We start from the raw sequence: 15747 nt of genomic DNA, 5'->3' as shown, positions 1-15747 counted from the left end.
ACTTGACCTCAGGGCATCAGACTGCAAAGTATTTCTTGACCCAGGAACCACAGTTCCTGTTCAACCAGCATATAGGTCTGTGGACTTACTCTTTCCTATCCATGTGCTAGTTTTCAATCCTTGATTTGGAGCAGGTAACAACTCCTGACTTTTTCCCTTGGCAAAACCACTCAGTGAATTTCTTCTGTAATATATGTTCCAGTGCCTGGTGAATCAAGAAATACTTGACTTTTTTTTTTTTTTAACAGAACGTGAACAAGAAAGATAAGTGATGATGTGTAAATGAGCAAAAGGTGACTCTAGGCCCCAAAACTAGATGAAGTCTGGGAAGAACCCACTTGTGTTTCCTAGTCCCAAGTGTTGGGGCAGGGCAACTGAAGAGCTTTGGAGAGATAAGAATGGTAAGGTAAGTGTGATCTTTGTCAATGTAGTTCTTGGGTCCTCGCCACCACACCTGGTCCTCCTCCTCCATCCCAACAAATCATGCTGTAATGATTTCCTCATTACAACAACAAATTATTGTTGTAACAACAATTTCCTTCTGGAGCTGTCCGCACAGCTCTTCTCTTGCAGCTCAGATCACTGCTGCTGCCAACGGTACCACCATATCTTGGCATCACTTCTAACAGACCCCTTCACAGTCACTACGGCAACTGCCACCTTCTCTTTTCTGATTGTCATGACCTCTAAAAACCTTTTGTGGCTCTGCCAAGTACATCTCCTGAACCCTGCTGATGTTCCCACCATACAGGGAGACCAACATCCCCGTTTTGTCTGGGACCAAGGGGTTTCCAGGGATGTAGGACTCTCACTGCTGAAACAGGAAAGTCCCAGGCAAAGCAGACTCGATTGGCATCCCACACCACTTGTGGTCACAACTGCCACGGCCGCTGACTTGTGTCTGAGAATTCAAGGTGGGAAGAATGGAATCAGAAGCATACTTCTGCCCTAAGCAAAACTACTGGGGGAGATTTTTCCTCCACCCTGAGGGCACTCTGCTGGGTCTTCTGGAGAAGCTCACACACCTCCATTTCCCTAGATGGAACTCTGCAACCCTAGGAAGCTGCCCTTCCTCTGTGCAGTCCACTCTCTCTCCATCCTGCTCTCCCCCCAGTGCCCTTATCTTTGGGAAGGACCTACCCTCACAACCAGAGTGATGTGGCCTGTACCTATAACTTACTGTCATTTTTAGTATGTGTACAGTGAGATACCATGTGGATTTCTCACTCTTTTTTTTTTCCACTTTAAGATGCTAATATGTTATGCTAAATAGTACAGAGTAGGGATACTTCCAGATAGGTATACTTGCAGATTTAAAACAAACAAACAGACAAACAAACCTGAAATCTTTTGAAGAGAAATTTCTTAATCTCACCAAAACCTTTTTTTTAAATCAAAATGGGAATTAATTGGCCAGTTTTTATAAAAGCCACATAGGCTCATTTCAAGTGCTTTAGAAAACAGAGAAAATCATATAAACTTAACCAAAAATATAATCCCAAATCCCACCACTCTAAAGATAAGCATTATTAATATTTTTATCAATTAGATACATTAATGTTGTTTATGTCCTTCTATCTATGCTTATATATGCACTTAGATATAGAAGGCTTTAAATAAAAATGAAATTATATATAGGTTATGTATAAATATTGTGCATGCTATATTTCTTTTCATTAATATGTCATGAACATCTTTCCTTGTCAATAAATAATAATATACATGATCATTTTTTTTTTTTTTTTTTAAAGATTTATTTATTTATTTATTTGACAGAGAGAAATCACAAGTAGGCAGAGAGGCAGGCAGAGAGAGAGAGAGGAGGAAGCAGGCTCCCTGCCGAGCAGAGAGCCCGACGCGGGACTCGATCCCAGGACCCTGAGATCATGACCCGAGCCGAAGGCAGCGGCTTAACCACTGAGCCACCCAGGCGCCCTATACATGATCATTTTTAATGGCTACAGAGAGTAGCCACTCTAGGTGTTCTTTAGCTGGAGTAGGGACTAAACAAATTTCCCAAGGAGAAACTGTTAAGAAAGGATTTTTCTTAGGGGCTATCTCCATTTCATTGTACTGTTGGCACCTCTTAAAAATCTGCCATAACTCCAATTCCCAAAAATGTTTACAGAGTAGTCCATAAAAGTCCATAAAATATCTAAAAGTGTATCTTTATCAAACATCAGCAAAAAAAAAGGGGGGGGGGCGGATAGAAAACCCAGAAGTCTGTTCTAACAGACAATGACTCATGTAATGTAGACAGAAAACTGTTCCAGAAAACAAAAACTGAGAGGAGTAAGTAATTCACCTGCTCACCACTGGCAGTATAGCCCCAAGAGGTGGAAAACAAATTGATAAAATCTAAATGAAGAAGCCAGCAGTCATGATGGGAGCAGAGGTAAAAATCATAGCAGAAAACAGAAGGTCAGTCCTTAAGATAAGAAAAAGACGGCAAAAATGAAAGAACATTCCAGAACTTGAAGATTACTGTAGACAACAAAGAGGAGGAGTACTAAAAAGCAAAGCAAAGGGATAAGAAAGCAGTGCAAAGTACAAATCAATACTTAGATGTTTTCTTAAATCGGAACAAACTTTTAATTATGACACAATTGATATTTAAAATTTTGGATGTGATATAATTCATATATATGTAATGGATATACATTATTATAAATAATAACAAAATCAAACAGCATGGACCCACCACTCAGCCTAAAGAATCAAACATTACTAATATGGGTAATGTCTTTTATACATCCATCCCTGACACTTCCCTCCTCCCCTTTGCTTGTCTTTAAGTTCAACCAAACACCTATGTTCTATAAGTATTTGGGGAACAGGTCCCACATATTTTTTAACTTTATGTAAATGATACCACAGTGTATGCAGTTTTTTTGACATGAAAACTGCCCAAGCTGAGTCCATCTGTAGGACTTGGGATGTAGGTATGTCTGCCAGAGTATTGGGGCAGGCAAAAAGGAAGTCTCCTGCTTGGAGGCTAAAATGTCTCCTATTCAGAACCACAGTTGAGTGCACAGTCATGAGCCAGAGTTTCTGGGCACATCCAGTAAACTGGTAGCAAGGTCCAGCCCAAATCTCTTTGCAGAGGTCCTGAGAGACCTCTTACAGAACCACTCCTCCTACGAGAAGGAAATCCAGGCATGAACTGCAGGATCCAGGAACAAAAAAACCTGAATTATCAAAGAGAAGTAGGAATTCTAAATATCGCCTGGGGGCCGTCAGGCAGACTTTGGGTGCAAGTTGAATTCCAACAGTACTGCAAAATAAAAGATTATTCTTCCACTATATTCTGTAATATACTAGAACCCAGACAACAGTTTTAACATACCGCCAACAGACTGTGACAAAAGAGAGAGAGAGCCATTCTTTCTGCCATTCCTTCTCACTCTGCCAAGGTCAACCGTGGCCTCAGGACAGCTCAAGATGCCCAGCAGAAGGACATGGGGAAGACAGTGGCACCGACAGAAACACAGAGAGCTTCTCTGGAACCCAGCAAAGTGAAGCAGCAGCATGCCTGGCTGTCAGCTCAATTCTCCTTTCAATATATGGGACTTCCTGTATCTGAGAAGCTACTGAGACCAGGGGCATTGATGCTAATGTGCTTCCATATTCGTCTTCAGGCTGGTGAAGTCTGAGGAAATGTCCAGTTATAACTGTATTAGCCCATAATCCAGGGTAGAAGTAAGGTACTGCATGGGGAATGCAGGGAGAATTCAATTTACCTGAAACTTAGGATCTCTGGAAGTTATTGGAGGGTGTCTGGAAAACAAGGCTTCTTTCAAGTTCTGTGGGACCCATGTTTTTACAAACATGCCCAGCCACTGTGTTGTAGGAAGATTAATTTGTCAGCATATAAAAAGAGGTCATAAAATGGGGAGAGTAGAGATCAGAAGAGCAGTCGTAATATCACTAGAAGAGTCCAGATAAAATGAAGGAAGAGTAGCGGCAGTGGGACAGATTCTAGAGCGACCATTAAGCAGAATCGATGAGGACCGGGCATTACATCTAACACATCATTTAATGATGTTTGCAAAACACGATAAACAATACAACTCAAATATATATGAAACTTGCTGAAGTTAAATGCCTTTGAAAGTGAAACCACAATGACACCTAGAAAATACGTCACTGTGGAATGTCAGTGTTGTTGTAACTCTAGTACAAAACCCCTAACAGATAAGTGCATTCTTCACATACATCCCATATCTTTCCCTTTTTATTTACGTAAAGGAAAAAATGTCCTAGAAGGAGAGACAGGAACATGTCAGTTTTCCAGAGCTTCAGATTGCTAGCCTGGTTGTGTGAAGAGAAATCTGAAAATTATGCTGTGCTTTATTCTAGAGAATCTGAGAAGCCAGACTTCAAGTGTCATGTCTCCATCCAGACTGTGCATGTTGGCGATTTGAGTGAGATTTCTGGGGGGTCCCTGATCACATGCCTACCGGACACTGACTTCCGCAATCAGAAGTGCTGTCCCACAGCGCTGCAGGGAAGGGGACTGCTTTCTGTGCTGGCTGGGCACCTATGGCCCTGTGAGTGGGCTATGAGCGGAGATCATGCCTAGCACCTTCCTGACAAGAGAGCCATGAGCTCTATTTTGAGATGGTGGTGTGCCCCGTTCACAGAAAACAGATTTATACATTGATTGAATGGTTCATTCTAAGCGATTCCAAAAGAAATGAAGGAGAAAGCAACCTCTCCAGGAACGACCCCATTCCAGCAACTCCTCTCCTGTTGGAAAACAACCACCAAATCTTAACCGAATGATGGGCGCCCGCTTGCTGATCCAGCACCCCTCTATCCTGTGTCCCCGGATTGCCGTGTGTGAGTAAAAAGAACATGTGGCAAGGTACAGGGTGGGGACAACTCTTTTAACTTACTCCTTTAACTTGTTTGAACTTTAATACATTTATACATCAGCCAAGAGGGTTTTTTTGTTTGTTTACTTTAGAAGAATAACCTGTGCTTCTTATAAAACAAGATGCAACAAAATAAAAATGTACAAAAAGTGAGAGTCCTTCCCCTTCGTGACCCACTCTTTTGCCAAGCTCATCTTCTCTCTCTCTCCCACCCCCCCATCATATGGTGCACACTAATCTGAAAATTGCTTATGTTAATCAAAAATACCTTGGGACTGTGCTTTTGTGTCAATATGGACAACTACACCTTGTTCTTCTAGGTCCCCACATAACGTTCTATAGGATACACACACCATCATATACTTAACCATTCCCTGAGTAACAGGCATTAGGTAGTCTCCAATGTTCATTTTTATAAACAATACTGTCGTAAGTCTATCTCGTAACGGTACACTTTTGTATACTTTCATAAGTCTTCCTGTAGGAGAAATTCTTAGAAGTTGAATGGCAAAACTCCTCCCTCCTACACACAGAACTCCCACACTGGCCAAGTATCCGTCACACCAGTCTTCAAAGTCAGACCTCCATGGTCCTTCTCCCCCATTCACATCCGCTTCCATTTTTCATCTACATGCTGCCCCTCGCTGGTTTCACTGGAAGCAGGCCACTTTGTTTTGTGCTCAGGGGATCTGCCCAGGCAAAAAGAAGCAAGAATTCATGTCGTTAATATAAAACACACTTTCAAAATGATGGTCTGAGAAAGAGCCTACTGAGAAATAGTGGATAAGGAAGTGGGTACTTTGAGGTCGTAAACTAGACTGAATGTCTTCTTGGAGTCCCCAATAGTCCTTATTTTTGACTCCCCATCTCAGTGCTGGGTAGGAAGCATTTCTGAGTATTTTAGTAGATTCTCTTCCCTAACCAATATCTCCTTCATTAGGCAGCTTGTGCCAGGAGAGGCAGACGGGCTGGTGCCAACAGTTGGTGATGCATGTTGCAAGGTTCCTTTGTAAGCCATATGTCATTTAGTTCCTGCAACCATCCTGGGAAGGGTAGGGACAATGAGAGAGGCCCAGCAATGAGGAGGTGACTTGCCCGGCCAGTGAGTGAAGCTCAGGGTTCTGAGACAGGTCACCCTGACACCAAAGCCCAGGTTTCTTTCGCTATTTGAGAAATTTGTTGTAGTCTTACTCCAGACCATTTCTTCTAGATAAGTGGTTAAACGATCTCCTTATACAAATTCACCTCCTCCCTAGGATCAGAAAGAGAAAATCAGTTTCTGCTGAGTTGGACTCATGGTCTGTTGTTTGCATTTATTTCTTGAATTATTTTTGTCTTCCATCCTTAGATAAAATTTCAGTAAGCAACAGAAAACCTTCAGTTGAAATTGGCCCATGGGAAAGTAGAGACTGAGTAAGATACAGCTTTGTCTCTAAAAGTCCTTTACTCCTTACAGCATGTGATAGAACATGAAGGCAGAACCCAAGTTCAACTGAGGACTGAGGGATGGGCAAAGCACCACCTATTCTTAGGAAAAAGAAATTCTCACAGATCATAGAGTTGAAGACTGACTAATCTTTGGTTACTTGACCTTGGAATAAAGCAAATGGAAAGAGGTTGAAATTTATTTTTTTTTTAAAGATGTGTATTTCTAGAGAAATTCATGCCTTGCAAGCAATAAAAGCCTGTAATTACTTGGCCATTAAGGCAATCCACAAACTCTTAAATCCATAAGGTATAAAATGATCTTGTAATTCATACACGTCCCTCCACCAAGAGCTTTTTCTCCAAAGCTTTTTTATTTTTATTATTTTTAATTCCAATATAATTAATGTACACTATTATATTAGTTTCAGGTATACAATACACTGATTCACCAATTCTGTACATTACTCAGTTGTTCATCATGGTAAGTGTACTGTTAATCCCCTTGATCTATTTCACCTAACCCCCCCACCCAGGTGCCTCCCCTCTGGCAACCGCTGGTTTGTTCTCTATGTTTGAGAGTCTGTTTTTTTGTCTCTTTTTGCTTTGTTTGTTTTGTTTCCACATATGAGTGAAATTGTATGGTGTTCATCTTCTTCTGGCTTGACTTATTTCCTGTAGCATTTACCCTCTACATCCATCCATGTTACTGGAAATGGCAAGATTTTGTTCTTTTTTATGACTGAATAATATTCAGATATTATTTATATATATATATACATGTATACACACACACACTATATATATATATGTATATATACGTATATATATATATAAACACTCCACATTTTCTGTACCCATTCATCTATCAGTGGACATTTGGATTCCTTCTATATTTTGGTTAATGTAAATAATGCTGCAATAAACATAGAGTGCATATACTTTTTCAAAATAGTGTTTTATATTCTTTGAGTAAATAGCCAGTAGCAGAATTACTGGATTATGTGATATTTCTATTTTTACTTTTTTAAAAATTTATTATTAATTTATTTATTTTCAGCATAACAGTATTCATTATTTTTTCACCACACCCAGTGCTCCATGCAATCCGTGCCCTCTATAATACCCACCACCTGGTACCCCAACCTCCCACCCCCCCACCACTTCAAACCCCTCAGATTGTTTTTCAGAGTCCATAGTCTTTAAGGAAACTCCAGACTGTTTTCTGCAGTGGTTGCACCAGTTTGCATTCCCACTAACAGTGCACAAAGGTTATTTTTTCTCCACACCTTCACCAACACTTACCGTTTCTTGTGTTTTTGATTTGGTTGTTCTGACAGGTGTGAGGTGATATTATGCTTTTGATTTGCATTTCTCTGATGATTAGTGATGTTGAGCATCTTTCCATGTGTCTGTTGGCCATCTGGATGTCTTCTTCAAAGTAATGTCTGTTCATGGTTCCTGCCTATTTTTTAATTGGTTTATTTGGCTTTTTGGTGTTAGGTTGTATAAGTTCTTTATATATTTTGGATAGTAACCACTTTGCAGATATATCATTTGCAAATATATTCTCCCATTCAGTAGATTATCTTTTTGTTTTGTTGATGATTTCCTTTGCTGTGCAGAAGCTTTTATTTTCAGGTAGTCCCAATAATTTATTTTTGCTTTTGTTTCCCTTGCCTCGGGAGACATATCTAGAAAAATGTTGCTATAGCTGATGTTAGAGACATTACTGCCTATGGTCTTCTCAAGGATTTTTATGGTTTCAGGTCTCACATGTAGGTCTTCAATCCATTTTGACTTTATTTTTTGTATGGTGTAAGAAAGTAGCTCAGTTTTATTCTTTTGCATATAAGCTGTCCAGTTTTCCCAGTACCATTTGTTGAAGAGACAGTCTTTTTCCCATTGCATATTTTTGCCTCCTTTGTCAAAGATTGATTGACAATCAAATCATAGGTATATTTCTGGGCTCTATTCTGTTCTGTTGATCTGTTTTTGTGCCAGTACCATATTGTTTTGATTACTACAGCTTTGTAGTATATCTTGAAATCTGTGATACCTCAGTTTTGTTCTTTTTCAAGATTTGTTTGGCTATTTGGGGTCTTCCATATAAACTTCAGGATTATTTGTTCTAGTTCTGTGAAAAATGCTGTTTGTATTATGGTAGGAATTGCATTAAGTCTGTAGATGGCTTTGGGTAGTATGGACATTTTAATATTATCTGTTCTTCCAAGCCACAAGCAAGGAATATCTTTCCATTTGCTTGTGTCATCTTTAATTTCTTTCATCAGTATTTTATTGTTTTCAGAGTACAAACCTTTCATCTATCTTCTTGGTTAAGTTTATTTTTTGGTGCAATTGTAACTGGGATTGTTTTCTTAATTTCTTTTTCTGCTACTTCATTATTAGTGTATGGAAATGCAACATATATCTCTATATTGATTTTGTGTCCTATGACTTTACTGAATTCAGTTTTACCAGTTCTAGTCAGTTTTGGTGGAGTTGTTAGGGTTTTCTATATATAGTATCCTGTCATCTGTAAATAGTGAAAGTTTTATGTCTTCCTTACCAATGTGGAAGCCTTTCTTTTTCTTGTCTGGTGCTATGGCTAGAACTTCCAGTTCTACGCTGAATGAAAGTGGTGAGAGAGGACATCCTTATCTTGTTCAGATCTTAGGGGGAAAGCTTCCAGTTTTTCATCATTGAGGATGATGTTAGCCATGGGCTTTTCATATATGGTTTTATTTTGTTAAGGTATGTTCCTTCTAAACCTACTTTGTTGAGGATTTTTATCATGAATGAATGTTGTACTTTGTCAAATGCTTTGTTTGCATCTATCAAAATGATCACATGGTTTTTATCCTTTCTCCTGTTGGTGTGATTTCTCAGAATGATTGATTTTCAAATACTGAGCCACACTTACATCCCAGGAATAAGTACTACTTGATCATGGTAAATGATTTTTTTAATGTACTTTTGGATTTGGTTTGCTAATTGTTGAGAATTTTTGCATCTATGTTCATCAGAAATATTGACCTGTAGTACTCCTTTTTTTGTACTGTTTTAATCTGGTTTGGTATTAGACTAATGGTGGCTTCATAGAATGAATTTGTAAGATTTCCTTCCTCTTCTATTTCTGAGAAGAATAGGTATTAACTCTTCTTTAAGTGTTTGGTAGAATTCAGGGCACCTGAATGGCTGAGTCGGTTAAGCATTTGCCTTTAGCTCAGGTCATGATCTCAGGGTTCTGGGATTGAGTCCTACATCAGGCTCCCTGCTCAGCAGGGAGTCTGCTTCTTCCTCTCCCTATGCCCCTCCCCCCACTTTCACATGCTTCTCTCTCAAATAAATAAAGTTAATCTTTAATAAATAAATATATATATAAATATAAAAATAAATGTGCAGTGGAATTCACCTGTGAAGCCATCTGGTCTTGGACTTTTGTTTGTAGGGAGTTTTTTAAAGATTTTATTTATTTATTTGACAGAGATCACAAGTAGGTAGAGAGGCAGGCAGAGAGAGAGGAGGAAGCAGGCTCCCTGCTGAGCAGAGGGCCCGATGCGGGGCTTGATCCTAGGACCCTGGAATCATGACCTGAGCCTAATCCAGAGGCTTTAACCCACCGAGCCACCCAGGTGCCCCTGTAGGGAGTTTTTTGATTACTGATTCAATATCATTGTCAGTAATTGGTCAGCTCAATTATTCTGTTTTTTTCTGATTCAATTTTAAGAGGTTATATGTTTCTAGGAATTTATCCATTTTTCTTCTATATTGTCCAATTTTTTGGCATATAATTTTTCATAATATTCTCTTTGTATATTTCTGAGGTATATTTCTGAGGTGTCAGTTGTATTTCTCCTCCTTCATTTCTGATTTTGTTTGCATCCTCTCTCTTTTTCCATTTTTTAAAAAATATTTTATTTATTTTATTTGAGAGAAAGAGAGAGAGAGCAGGGGGAGGAGAAGAGGGAAAGAGAAAGAGAGAATCCCAAGCAGACTCTGCACTGAGCATAGAGCCCAACTCAGGGCTCAATCTTATGATTCTGAGATCATGATCTGAGCCAAAATCAAGAGTCAGACACTTAACTAAGCCACCCAGGTGCACTCTTTCTTTTTCTGAGTCTAGCTAAAAGCATATCAATTTTATTGCTGTTTTCAAAGAACCAGCTACTGCTTTCATTGATCTGTTCTTTGTTTTTTTAGTTTCTGATTTGTTTATTTCTGCTCTAATCTTTATTATTTCATTCCTTATACTGATTTGGGTTTTGTTTGTTCTTTTTCTACCACCTTTAGGTGTAAGGTTAAGTTGTTATACACCAACAATGAATCATGGAACACTACATCAAAAACAATGACGTATTGTATGGTGACTAATGTAACAGAATAATAATAATAATAAAAGGTTGTTTATTTGAGATTTTTCTTGTTTCTTGAGGTAAGCCTGTATGCTATAAATTTCCCTCTTAAAATAGCTTTTGCTGCATCCCAAAATTGGACAGTTGTGTTTTCAGTTTTGTCTCCATGTATTTTTTTAAATTTCCCCTTTGATTTCTTGCTTGGCCCACTCACTGTTTAGTACCATATTATTTAACTTCCATGTATTTGGGTTCTTTTCTGATTCTTTTCTTGTGGTTGATTTCTAGTTTCATAGTGCTCTGGTCAGAAAAGAGGCATGGTATGTTTTTGGTCTTTTTGAATTTTTTGAGACTTGTTTTGTGGCCTAACATGTGATGTAATCTGGAGAATGTTCCATTTGCACTTGAAAAGAATGCATTCTCTGCTGTTTCAGGATGGAATGTTCTGAATGGAATGTTCTGATCTGTTAGATCCATCTATTCCAATGTGTCATTCAAAGCCACTCTTTCTTTATTGATATTCTGTTTAGAGGACCCATCCTTTGATGTAAGTAGGGTGTTAACATCCCCTACTATTATTGTCATACTATCATTTACTTCCTTTATGTTTGTTAGTAGGTGTTTTATGTATCTGGATGCTCCCATGTTGGGTATAGAATTTTTTACAGTTGTTATATCTTCTTATTGGATTGTTCCCTTTGGATTATGTAGTATCCTTCTTTGTTTCTTGTTATAGTCTTTGTTTTAAAGTCTATTTTATCTAATAGAAATATTTCTACCCTTCACTTTCAATCTTCATGTGTCTTCAGTTCTGAAATAAGTATCTTAGGCAGGAAATAGATGGGCCTTGCTTTTTTATCCATTCCATTAACCTGTGGCTTTTGATCAGAGTGTTTAGTTCATTTACATACAAAATAATTATTGATAGGTACATACTTATTGCTATTTTGTTACTTGTTTTACTGCTGATTTTATTTTTCTCCGTTCCTTTCTTCTCTTGCTATTTTTTCCCATGGTTTGCTGGATTTCTTTAGTGATATACTTAGATTCCTTTACTTTATTTTTTGCTATATCTATTACCACTTTTTAAATTTGTGGTTACCATTAGGTTTACATATAACATCTTATGCAAAAACAATCTATATTAATTTGATGGTCTATTAAGTTTGAATTGATACTTTTTTTAAAAAGATTTAATTTTTAAGTAATCTCTACATCCAACATGGGGCTTGAACTCACAACCCTGAGACTGAGTCATATGCTCTACCAACTGAGCCAGGCAGGCACCTGTGAATCCATTCTAAAAACACTAAATTTTTACTCTTCTCCTGCCACATTTTAGGTATATTGTGTCATACTTTATATCCTTATATTTTGTGACTCCCTTGACTTTTATAGATATACTTAATTTAATTTAATTTTTTTTAAATAAGTAAATTGGCTGTGGAAACCAACATGGGGCTTGAACTCATGACCCTGGGATCAAGACCTGAGCTGAGATTAAGAGTCAGAAGCTTAACTGACTAGGCCACCCAGGTGTCCCTGGATATACTTTTTACCACTTTTGTGGTTCCTAGTTTTCTTACTCCTGCTTATGGTCTTTCCATTCAAAGAGTCGCCTTTAACATTTCCTGTAAGGCAGATTTAGTTGTGATGAATTCCTTTAAATTTGATTGTCTAGAAAACTCTATCTCTCCTTCTAGTTTGAACAATAGGCTTGCTCGATAGGATATTCTTGATTGCAGGGTTTTTTTGTTTTGTTTTGTATTTTTTTTTTTTTTCTTTCAGCACTTTGAATATATCATGCCACTTTCTTCTGGCCTGCAAAGTTTCTGCTGAAAAATCAGCTGATAGCCTTATGAGGTTTCCCCTGTATATAACTATTTTCTTTTCTCTTGCTCCTTATCACTGCATTTCAGTTACTATGTGTCTTGGTGTGGACCTCTTTGGGTTAGTTTGTTGGGGTCTCTCTACATCTCCTTGATCTGGATTTCTGTTTTATTTCCCAGAGTAGGGAAGTTTTCAGCTATTATTTTCTTAAATAAATTTTCTGTTCCCTTTTCTCTCTTCTCCTTCTGGGATTCCTATAATATGAATGTTGTTATGTGTGATGGTGTCACTGTGTTCCTTTAACCTATTCTCATTTTTTATTAATTGTTTTTCTTTCTCAGGTTCAGCTTGGTTGCTTTCCATTACTTTGTCCTCTGAGGCACTGATCCATTCTTCTGTTTCCTCTAGTCTACTATTTATTCCATCTGATGCATCTTTAATGTCAGTTATTGAGTTCTTCATCTTTGGTTGGTTCTTTTTTATGTTTTCTATCTCTTTATAGAGGTTCTCATTGAGATCCTTCACTCTTTTCTCATGTCCAGTGACTATCTTTTTAAAAAAGATTTAATTTATTAGAGACCTTAAGAATGAATAATGGCCAGGGAGAGTGGAGAGAGGGAGGGAGAAAGGTGAAACAGACTCCCTGTTGAGCAGGAAGCCCAGTGCAGGGCTCAATGCCAGGACCCAGAGATCATGACCTGAGCTGAAGGCAGACACTTGACTAACTGAGCACCCAGGCATCCCTCCAGTGAGTATTTTTATGACCATTACTTTAAATTCTCTATCAGGCATATTACTTATCTTTGCTCCATTTGGCTCTCTTGTTGAGATTTTGTTCTGCTCTTTTATTTGAGATATATTCCTCGGTGGCCTCATTTTGTCTGTCTGTCTCTGTTTCTCTGTGTTAGGAAAGTCAGCTGTCTCCTGCTCTTGCAAGTAGTGGCCTTATGAAGAAGAGGTCCTGTGGTGCCCCACAATGCAATGTCCCTTGTTCACCAGAACCTGGTGCTTCAGAGGTGTCTCCTATGTATGTGGCATGCACCTTGCTGCTGTGGCTGAGCTACTTTTTCCTTCCAGTCATCTTCAGTGACTCTCTTCACCTGTTGTGGGCAGGATTTGGTCCTTGTTTTGTTAATGGGCCAGTCCAGGGCCATCTTAGCTTGACTTGGGTGAGACCAGGCATTTGCCAGAGCTATGGTGACATTGAACTGTAGGGTGCTCTGCGTGTGTTATCCACTTGGGGGGCTTTCATTGGTGGGTGTGGCCCACAACTAGACCTTCTGTCTGCCCCCAGCCCACTTCTGGGGCTACAATCAAACTCGTGCGTGTGGTTATCTTCCCCTTTCTCTGGGGCAGGAGTCACTTTGGGGTGGCACTGGCCCCTATCAGGACTGCTCACACTTGTGGCACCCCTCCAAAGTCCTTTTTAGATATGGCCACATTTGTCAATGGACAAGGGGTGCCCTTCAGAAAAGACACCATTGGTAACCAGATGAGCTTGCTCAAGAAAATGAAATCTTGTAATTCCTGTCCATTAAGATATGCATGCTTTGGAACAGAGGCCATTGTGTAATGTTTCCTATGCTGCCTTATTCTAAATGAGTTTAAATTGTTTTTATTATAGTTATTCTTTCCTTCTCTACCATTCTGTGTTGGGGTATTGGGATGATCAAACATCTATTAGCAGCAATTCATCTAACCACACAGAGCTATACCTGAGAGAACTGAACATCATGAGGGGTCCTTGTGTCAAAATTAGATCAAGCGACTTGATAATGCTTTGGATGATCTCCTTTGAGTAGAGAGGCAGAGCTGGATAACAGGAACCAAAAGCACCCCATGCACAGAAGAAATCCATATCCAGCCTCATGGTATGAAATGGGAGCTGAAGCAGGGCTTACCCACAGGGAAAGGAGTTGTTGTAAACTACATGTGTTTGTTGGAGGAGGGAGAAAATGCTATGTGGAAAAGAGCTGACAAATTCTGCATTGGCTGAATGACTGAATCCTATCACTATATAGGACAGGAGCCCTGAACTTACTATTGCACTCCTAGTTCTTGATTTCAGGTCCTGAAACTAGTGGAAGGCAGCTTCAGAAATTCATGAACAGGATAGACTTAGGACAGAGCAAAGGAGAGAAGAAACTTCTACTCAAGATAAATGTTCAAATAAAATTTTTAGAGCATGTAATGAGAATGCGTGGAAATAATCAGCCAATGAATTCTGTATATTGGAGAAATTAATTCACTGCTTATAAAATGCAACTGGTATTCTGCTATCAAAATTACTTTAAAATAAGTGCATATCATAAATTCAAGAAAATATGTGAAGCAATAATATACTTTTAAAAAAATAAGAAAATGTAAGAAAGGGGTAGCTTAAATTCAAAACTAATGGGCATGGAAAAGAACCAATTAGAAATAGTCCTGGAAAGAGAAACATGGTGAAATGGATATACAGGCAGTCCTCACTTTGCACAGTGTAGTGTTAACCCAACATATGCACATCAGAACTGTGTCCTCACTTGCATTCTTCTGTGATCATTGAGGACACAGTTAGATATGCACAAATTTCTTAACATGATACCATGCAAGGCAAGGATGGCTTGGATCCTAGGCTGAACAAAGTCAAAGAAAGAGTTCATAAATATTGGAAGCTAGTGCAAAAATTTACTGATAGTATAACACAGACAAATAAAGATATCAAAACATGAATGGAAAACTAAGAGACATAGGGGCTAGTTTAGGGCACTCTAAATACCTTTTTTTAGGCTCTAGAGGAATAGAACGGAATAGAAAGAATGTTAAAGGGTCAATAATTGAAGAAAAATGTTCGTTTTCAGATTTTTTTTAAAGTGCATATTAAGGGACACTTGGGTGGCACAGTTGATTGAGCAACTGACTTTTGGTTTCTGCTCAGGTCGTGATCTCAGTCTCATCAGATCAATCCCCGAGTCAGGCGCTGGGTTCAGTGTGGGTTGGCTTCAGAGTCTCTCTCCCGCTGCCCTTACTGCTTGTGCTCGCTCTCTCTGTCTAAAAGAAATAAATCAATGGTTTTTTAAAAAGTGCATATTAATTGGGGCACCTGGGTGGCTCAGTTGGTTGAGGATTCGACTCTTGATGTCTGCGTAGGTCATGATCTTGGGCTGTGAGATAGAGTCCCGAGTCTAGCTCTATGCTTAGCAGGGAGTCTGTTTGGAATTCTCTCTGTCCCTGTCCTTCTGCCCCTACTCCCTGTGTGCTCTCTTGCTCTCTCTTTC

The 15747-nt window shown here is 38.9% G+C and overlaps 1 long non-coding RNA gene across 1 annotated transcript; it reads left to right on the top strand.

The window, feature by feature from the left end:
* Nucleotides 1–252: 252 nt before the first annotated feature.
* Nucleotides 253–5032, top strand: LOC131811234 (uncharacterized). Its single transcript, XR_009345854.1, has 2 exons — nt 253–406; nt 4360–5032. It is a non-coding gene; the product is annotated as an uncharacterized LOC131811234 (long non-coding RNA).
* The last annotated feature ends 10715 nt before the right edge of the window (nt 5033–15747 follow it).

The sequence above is a fragment of the Mustela lutreola genome, chromosome 1 (genome assembly GCF_030435805.1).
Source record: "Mustela lutreola isolate mMusLut2 chromosome 1, mMusLut2.pri, whole genome shotgun sequence".
Classification (NCBI taxonomy): domain Eukaryota; kingdom Metazoa; phylum Chordata; class Mammalia; order Carnivora; family Mustelidae; genus Mustela; species Mustela lutreola.
The sequence above is the reverse complement of the archived record's forward strand: the minus strand, read 5'-3'. Positions and strand labels throughout refer to the sequence as shown.